Source organism: Juglans microcarpa x Juglans regia, chromosome 7D (genome assembly GCF_004785595.1).
Source record: "Juglans microcarpa x Juglans regia isolate MS1-56 chromosome 7D, Jm3101_v1.0, whole genome shotgun sequence".
NCBI lineage: Eukaryota > Viridiplantae > Streptophyta > Magnoliopsida > Fagales > Juglandaceae > Juglans > Juglans microcarpa x Juglans regia.
In genome coordinates, this window is record NC_054606.1 from 20,103,093 (window position 1) to 20,112,771 (window position 9,679).

General features: G+C 34.5%; 1 pseudogene; it reads left to right on the forward strand.

Moving 5' to 3' along the window:
* Positions 1 to 2,365: 2,365 nt before the first annotated feature.
* On the forward strand, positions 2,366 to 5,774 carry LOC121239850 (annotated as a pseudogene).
* Positions 5,775 to 9,679: the final 3,905 nt, after the last annotated feature.

Below are 9,679 nucleotides of genomic sequence, written 5' to 3' on the forward strand. Positions count from 1 at the left end.
CATCTAATTGGATGCAAATGGGTGTATAAGGTCAAACATAAATCTGATGGAACCCTTGAAAGATATAAAACTAGGTTGGTAGCTAAAGGTTTCACTCAACAAGAAGGGATCAATTTCTTTGATACTTTTTCACCAGTTGCAAAAATGGTTACAGTCAAATGTTTTTAGCCATTACTGCTATCAAAGGTTGGCATCTAATTCAATTAGATGTCAACAATGCCTTTTTGCATGGTGAGTTGAAAGAGGAAGTTTATATGTCTTTACCTCCTGGTTTTGGTGAAAAATAGGATACTAGAGTGTGTCGACTCAATAAATATTTGTATGTTTTAAAGCAAGCATCACAACAGTGGTTTGCTAAGTTTTCTTCCACACTCATTGAACATGGCTTTGTACAGTCAAAAGCAAATTATTCCCTTTTCACTCTCATCTTTTATCGCCTTATTGGTTTATGTTGACGACATTTTGATAGCAAGTAATGACATTGCAATAGTTCACACTCTCAAGGTATTTCTTGATCAACAGTTCAATTAAAAGATATTGGATCTTTAAAAAAAATTTTGGGACTTGAGGTAGCTCGTAGCTCCAAAGGTATATCACTTTCTCAAAGGAAATATACTTTGGAAATACTTTCTGACTCTGGTTACTTGGGATGTAAAACCAGTAAAGACTCCCATGAAATAAAATGTTAAACTATCTCGGACTGATGGTGTTCCTCTTGATGATGCTAAAGTTTATCGAAGATTGGTAGGTCGATTATTGTATCTCACCATAACAACACCAGATATTACTTTTGATGTTCATATTCTTAGCCAATTTATGGACTCACCTCGGCAACCTCATCTACATGTTGCATATCAAGTGTTGTAGTATTTGAAGTCAGCTCCAAGCCAAGGCCTTTTATTTCCTACAAATTCATCTTCGAGTGCCTTCACAGATTTTGATTGGGTTGGCTGCCAAGATACCAGACGCTCTATCATTGGTTTTTGTATTTTTCTTGGTAACTCACTTGTGTCATGGAAGTCCAAGAAGCATACTGTTGTTTCTAGATCTTCTGCTGAAGCAGAGTACCGTGCGATGGCTATTATAGTTTGTGAATTAGTTTGGCTTTCATCCTTGTTGACTGATCTTCAAATCCCTCCAACTGTGTTTCCTTATACTATGACAGCAAATCTGCAATCCATATTGCTTCGAATCCTATTTTTCACGAACGAACTAAGCACATCGAGATCGATTGCCTCTTCATTCGTGACAAGATACAAGATGGTTTTCTTCGTACTTTTCATGTTTCTTCCAAGAACCAACTTGCTGACTATTTCACAAAAGCTTTAGATTTACCTTTGTTTTCTGTTATGATGTCCAAGCTGAGCCTTATTGACATTCATGTTTCAACTTGAGGAGGGTGTATTAGAGTTAGATAAATTTAATCTTATTATTTTTCCCGCTATTTTGTCAAGTTGTATATAAAGGCACACATGTAATACTTTCAACTCAGAATATAGAATATACAAGAATATTTTCTCCCTTCTCTATTCTTTACAACAACCCACAACACCAATTTCACAAAGAAAAATTGTAGGGGAGAGAGAGAGAGAGAGAGTTGGAGAAAGGGTTTGTTGAGAGAGGCATCTAGGTGTGAGAATGAACGAGTGGCGTGGGTGAGTGGGGAGAGAAAGTATAAGAGAGAAGAGGTGATGGGGAGGAGATGGAAAACCGGTAGGGAGAAACAGTTGGGGGCATGGGGTAGAAGTGGGAAAAGAAGAAAACTGAAAGGGGAATAAGGGCTTACCAAACGGCGCCGTTTTGGACCCTCAACTGCTGGGTTTCTTGTGGGCCTTGGCCTGGGCTTGGGCTTGGGCCCTAGGCCAGGGGTACTACAATACACCTCCATTTTCTGCCTATTATATAGTATATTAATCTATGGAAGTTGAACGGATAATGCGCTTAATTAACCCGTTAATTAAGACTCTTCGACCCATGATTCATTTTGATACCATTTATATTCTATTTTATTTGCTTTTGCTTTTAGGTATTGACCAAATGTCCTTGATCCTTTTTGCTTTTCCCATTTGAGGACATCTGCTCAATGTCAATATATTACGAGAAATATGCATTAAATTTTGGGTCGAATTCCACATTATTACTAGAACTATATATATATATATATATATGTATGTAAATAAATATATTACATGAGTTTAGATTGCAGATATATAGTATTGTTCACGATACTGTTCTAGGATTCTCTTCATTTGGAGACTCATCTCCGCAAGTCATTTTCTATGAGTACCCCACCATTATTCTGTCACTCTCTCTCTCCCCGACCAAACAAAGGAGAAAGGGGAGAAAAGAAAGAAAGAAAGAGGGTGATGAGTAAAAGTTTCAAAAAGACAAACCAAACCGACCTTTCAAAACCATATAAGTGTTAGCTTTCCCACATAAAGTCTGGATATAACCCATCTGAGGAGAGACTTCAAGGGGAGCTCTCTCTGAAGATCATGAGTTTAGTAAGCCGCCATGTTGTAGATGACAACAGTACTTTGCGTTTCCAACCCCCGACTTTCATTGAGTGGCTCAAGCCATCTCCCTCTTCTTCATCACTATCATCATCCTCCTCCTCCTCTTCAACTTCTTCTTTTTCTTCTACTTCTTGTTCTTCCTCCGTGACAGCTCCAAAAGGTCATCAGTTCGTTGATCAGGAGATCACGCCTCAATGTTTGCCTCTTCTGAGCAGGTTTACCGAGACGAAGCCGTTGAAAGAGGAAGATATCGGATTGCAAAAAGAGGGTTTTGGGATCAAAGAGGAGAAGGTCAAGAAAGTTACTGTCGCCTTGCACATTGGTTTGCCTAACTCGGGGGATTCTGATGCCGATGATCATCAGAAGAAAATTTTTCATGTCAAGGAAGAAGAACCCGTGAAGAAAAGCTTCAACGTCGCTTGCTCTTTTAACGCCGAGAGTAGGTTTTGGATTCCAACTCCAGCACAGATCCTTGTCGGGCCGATGCAGTTTGCTTGCTCCATATGCAACAAGACATTCAATAGGTACAACAACATGCAGGTCAGTTTGATCTTCACATCATCAATCTCTTGATCAGTTCTTTCTCGAATTCCTTGTTTAATGTTTATTCATTTTCTTTTCGGAATTCAGCCTTAATATTGCTAGTTAAATTAAATTAATGTTTGGGAGAATGATACGATCTATATAAACTAAAAACTATATTTATATTTAGGAAAAGGAAAAACTGGCCGGGGCCGGTGCCGGGGGTGGATGGGACAAAAGCTTGTAAATATAGTTTTTATGAATGATCAATCATGATGATCAAGACGCGACACAACCATACGCGTTTTGGTTCATTTCCTTGCGAGGGGGAAAAGAGAAAAAGCCAAAACATAAAGTGTTCTTGGTTCAAAGGTATAGATCGAGATGTCGGTCATTAGCTTAATTATTGCTCGACGATTATTGCACATTTGTATGTACATGCATGATGACCTCACTACTCCATATATAGCTTACCATTTGCTTTTTACATGACGGTAGAAATTATAATTATAAGCTTGATAAATATTTTCCACCGCTTTCATGTCTTATATATATATATATGAGGCCGTGTACTTTCGACTTTGCGGCCATTAATAAAAGGGAGAAAATTATTGGAAAACTGATCCTTTTATAAGGAAAGTTTGATATTTATTTTCTTTTCATGGGAACCGGCCGGGATACGTACGTACGCAGTGAAAAACACAGGGTACGTACTGCTATATTTCTAAAACAAAACCAAAACACCTCCGGCCAAGATCATTAAGAAGTGGAAGCAGGAGGCTTGAGCAGGGACTGCTCCAATCTGCTGAGAAGTGAGAATTAACATGCATATAATATTCCTTGAGATCGTGTAAATCAGCATGACTTCCCATGATTGAAAGGGAGTTTTATGATGCTAGCTACTAGCTTATAAATTATTCCAGGGAAAACCCTATTTTCTCTAAATCAGATTATCCTTTCCATTAATATATATATATATATATATATATATATATATATTATGATATGTCCAGTTTCCTGCTTCCAACAACAAAGAATAAAAAAGATTTCCAGCAGAGTGCAGGTATGCATATAAAAATAAAAAATAAAAATAAAAACCGGCAACACTTTAGTATAATCAAAATCACTTAATCAATCTTGTTTCATATTTCTTTAATTTGTTTCTAGCTAGTTATCATATTCACATCAAGCATTCTGCTAGCTAGACGTTTCACATGAAGCTAAATTGTTTTAGTTTTTTAGCAATCAAATTAATCTCTAGCATTTTCACTACTCACTTAATTAGCTAGGGTTTGAGTAAAAACTACTTTACTTAAGACATGTTGGTGATTAATTAATCCAGCAGTTATCCCAATTAATTAAATGCCAGCTAGAAATTTGGATAATTCTTAATTAATTGATCATTCTCAACCTTTTTATTAAAAGGTGCAGGCAAAAAGCTGTCTGCTGGTCAGTCCACTATACAGCCAAAATAATCATTAAGGTTTTTGCAACCTGATCCAGTACTTTACCTATCATATATACTTTCATGCTTAAGTCCTGATCAAAAGTTCATCAGTAATGATATATATATATATATATATATATGCATATATATATGCCAAAGCTTTTATGTACTGCCGACAGAGGGAATGCCTCCTGCTATGTATAGATACACGATCTATTTTGAGAAGCAAATTAACAACATTTCTAATCCAAAGTTGATCAAACTTATTATTTTCTCTTGGAAAAATTTAATCCAAAGTGCAGGAAATGAAGTGTACTGAATTATTTAGATCTTGGTTTAATTTTGTGTGTATATAGATGCACATGTGGGGCACGGATCCGAATTTAGAAAAGGGCCAGATTCACTTAAAGGAACACAACCAGCTGCCATGCTGAGGTTACCATGCTACTGTTGTGCACAAGGTTGCAAGAACAACATCAATCATCCAAGAGCAAAGCCACTGAAAGACTTCAGAACACTCCAAACTCACTACAAAAGGAAGCATGGAGCAAAGCCATTTATGTGCAGAAAATGTGGGAAAACATTTGCAGTGAAAGGGGATTGGAGGACACATGAAAAGAACTGTGGAAAGCTGTGGTACTGCACTTGTGGTTCAGACTTCAAACACAAGAGATCGCTTAAAGATCACATTAGATCCTTTGGAAAAGGGCATTGTCCCCACCCTTTGCTCGATGGTTTTGATCAAGATGAGAAGGAATGCATCACCGGTTCTGAGGATGATGATCAACTTGGTCCCTCACCCACGGCCTTTGGTCGTCCCTCCTATTAGAAGCGCGTTATCTTCTTCCTCTTTCTGCTTTGTTTAATATCGGGTGCATGCATGTCGTTTTAGACGTAAAAGCTAGCAACTTTAAATGCTTATCTAAGCTTGTGCTCAGTAACAAAACATTCTCAAAAAAATTGCCGATCGATCTCAGGCACAGAGGGAGCGGTTTGCTACGGAGCATTTGCTGGGCTATGGGCCTCTAGCTATTTATATCTATATTTTGTATTTCGAGACAGTTTGCTGATGAGTGGCGTATGTTAATAAGTTGATTACCTCGAGTGACGATCGAAGTAGATGAGTTTTCTTCTCTTAGCAACACAAATTAAGTTGGGATCCGAGCGTTCATGATCATGATGATGAAGGTTTTGTCATCTCTTGATCTAAAGGGAAATTAATTTGTCCGCTTCATTGCTTGCTACAAGTGGTAATCCTTATAAAAGGATTTTCGTTTTTGTTTTTGTCATTTGATCTCTCTCTCTCTCTCTTTCTCTCTCTCTCTCTCTCTAGTCTAAAGAGTTGATCTCTAGCTAAAAATACTATATATTCTATATATATTGTGCTCAATTTTTTTCTCTTATATATATATATATATATATATATATATATATATATGGTGTATATGGAACCCTTTCCAGAAATATCTTTATGGTTATTAATTTAATTCAGAAGTAGTACTAGTGATATTCATCCCCATAAAAAAATAAAAATAAAAATGTTAGTGGAATTCAATCATGTTGGTACACAAATTTTTTGCATGCATTTTAGCTTTGTTATTCCTTGGCAACAGATTATAAGGCATTGATAGGGAATATTATTGGTGATGTTTCCAACGTTATGTTATATAAGCTGTTAAAATACACATTGCGAATTATGCATTCTAAATTCTCGATTAACATCTTATATCCTTAACTTCTTATTCAAGATTGATGGTGTTAAGGGAAAGAAAAATATACATGAATATATAGAGAATTCACCCGGATAACAATAAATATTGTAACGCCCGCTCCATGTATTGTCATTATAGTTTTCTAATTTTACTCAAGGCAGTTTTTTCCCTAGATTAATTCTAATTTTAAGATGGAATATGATAGCTTAACATGATAATCATATACAATATTTGATTTTCAAGTAGATAATTAACCAAAAAGAAAATAAGGTTTTAACTACTGTTTTTTATAGCTTGCAGTTCTACAAGAAAATTGCGTAGATTTTGCCAGTTATTTATTGTAAAAATGACTATTTTCTATCAAAATGAATCTATTTTCGTCGCAATTAGTCATTATCATCACAATTAACCTATCACAATTGCTCGTTTTTCTTATAGTATTGTCTTCTAGTGGTTTAATAGTACTATTTGAAACATTAGCTAGGTTACATGCAATTCTCAGTCTAGACACATTAATATATATTATGTGCTCTATAATTTCTACAAAAAGGTTTTGATGATCTCATGTGATCAGTTAACGTAAAATCATCTTATATATATGACTACAGATCAGTTTTGTAGATTATATATAATATATAGCCAAATACCTACTTAGAAGAAGGAAAATATATACACAAAATTTCATTTAATTCATGGATTTTTCAGATACATTACTTAGAGATGTGAAAATTATTTTGCTAGATATTACCAACTAATTAAATTATTAATTAGTACAAGTCAAAGGCCAGTACGTACGTGTAGAATTAGACTAGCTATGAAATATTGTTCTATATAATGTTCTTATTTCAAATGAAGGTATTAGTGGGGGAAGTTGGTGAGTCCAATTTGGAGGCCTACTTACCAAATTAAAGATCATACATATACCCATCAACTCTCAGATTACAATATGATCAACCGGAGAATGATTGGGCACTAATTAAGCTGAATCAAGGATTTCTCTCTAGCTAGCTAGCTAGTCTCACCTTGATGACTTTTCATGCCACACCCAGAAAATGAAAACGAGGGAAGGAAAAAGGTGGTACTACTTCATGTATGTGTGGATAAACGAATTAAGTACATTTTTTTCCTTAACCAATTGGACATGGAAGGCCGGGATCGATCTTGATCCTGATCTAGAGAGAGAGAGAGAGAGAGAGAGAGATTAGGGGATGAAATTTGGTCTATTTTAGAGGTAGACTTGACCAACAAAAAAGGTACATATAGGCTAGGAAAATTTGTGAGATGCTGTTAATTGATTTGTGAAGAAGAGGAGGGACCTCCACCATCCCTTGTCGGGATAGTAAAAGTACTTTTTGTGTGGGGAGGAAAAGAACAAGTGCATCATGCCCTCGCTGGCTGCATTTATTTGATAATTTGGCATATCCAACTGCAATGTTCATGATATTCAAACAGTCGGCAGCGATCTGGTGCCCTACTTTTAGCCACTACTTTTGCAAACAGACACGGGTTTCTTTTCCCAGGTACTCAGTTTTTACTGGTTCATGCATCGATCTACAGTTCAGGCACGGCTTCTTTTCCCAGGTACGAAGTTTGCTGTTACAAAAAATAAAAAAGAAAATTTGACAGAGAGAAGAAAACGATGTAGAAGTATACAAGGGCGGGCACGGGACGACTAGACCAGGCCGAAAATATACATAGATCAACACGTTAATTAATAGCCCGTACGTGCGCACACAATTTTGACCTTAATTTACTAGTCTCACGTTTTCTAGGTGGACTTGCGACGTTTTTAAGATTTTTTAATTTGGTTATTAAAATTCAATAGCTGATATAATAAGGTGAAAAGTCTTTTTTTTTTTTTTTCCCCTCTCTATGGAATTAGTAACCATGAATGATATATAGAAAACCTATCATCTTCAACTATTTTTGTAATTTTAATGTAAAAAAATCGAATGATAATTTATTGGGGGAAAAAAAGTCAATAATATGATGATAAGATGATATGAGATAGTTTTTACTTTTTGAGATTTAGGCTTCGTTTGGTTACCAAACTCATTTCAATTCATCTCAACTCATCATTACAACTTTTTCAAATCTCAATACAAAATATAATAAACAATTCAACTTTTTCAAATTTCATAATAATAATAATATTAAAAAATAATATTCTAATAATATTTTATCATCACAACTCAACTCAACTCAACTCACTTCAACATCCACACACACCCTTAATAAAGGTATAGGTCTCACCAATGATTGAAAATCATTTTATAATTATTTAGTAATAGTTATAAATATATTTAAAAAATTAATATTTATAATTAATTAAAAATATACCATAAATAAAATTATATCTCAAAATATATATTTTTTAATCGAAATTATCTATATTCACACCAAAAATTAAAAGTGTGAGTTTTAGCAGAGGGGGGAAGAGGTGTGAACAGGGAAAAAGAATCATCTCGAAATGGGATGGGAAAAAAAGAAAAGTGCACTGTTTATTTAACTTTTTATTATTTATTTCAGTTTTGTACTTTCATTGCACTGTTTATATCAGTTTTTGCACTGTTTATGTCATTTTTTGCATTGTTTATGTCAGTTTTATACTGTTTATTTTACTATTTATGTTAATTTTTTACTGTTTATGTCAATTTTGTACTGTCTGTGTCAGTTTTTACACTATTTATTTAACTTTTTACTGTTTATATCAGTTATTAATTTCAAAACGCAATTGAAGGCTAAAAATGCAGAGATAAAATAAAAACATCTCACTGACTGTTTGGATACCGAGATGAGACTTGTCGTACAGTCCAAATGAGATAGTTTGTATCTGATATGGGTATCCAAACCGGGTCTTAATGAATCTAGTGAATTAATTTAGCTAGTCGCAACCATTAAACTTTGGGAGTGTGTGTGTCCTTATTCACTTTCTCTATCACTCCTATGACGCCTTCATGAAAAAATCTTTTGATTTTTCATTTAACTTCAAAGGGTAATGATCCACCTGCAATTCTTTTACAACTATTTTATAACTTGTTTTCAAACAACCAATAAAATCATGCCACTCCATTAAAATAAATTTTAATAGTATAAAATTACCCTCCATTTCATGTAAAGTTGTAAAATAATTGTAAAATAGTTGTAAGAGTGTCATTTTCCAACTTGAAATATTGTCTCTCAAATTCATTTTCTTTGATTTTAGAGACTTTCTTAACATTCTAGACAACATGGTAATTACATCCATCGTCATCATAATTAAAATGATCTTCCTAACACTACAACAAAGTATCACTTTTGTCACGAAAAATAAACCAACAACCATGTTCCTAATTATAAAAGTCTTTAATTTACAGCAAGTTGTTAAATTTTGTTCAAAATATCTTCATTTACATCCAAACTAGTGCGACGAAATTTATTCAGTTTAGACTAATCATATACAGTATCTGCACAGTATATATGAGTAATCACAACAAAAAATA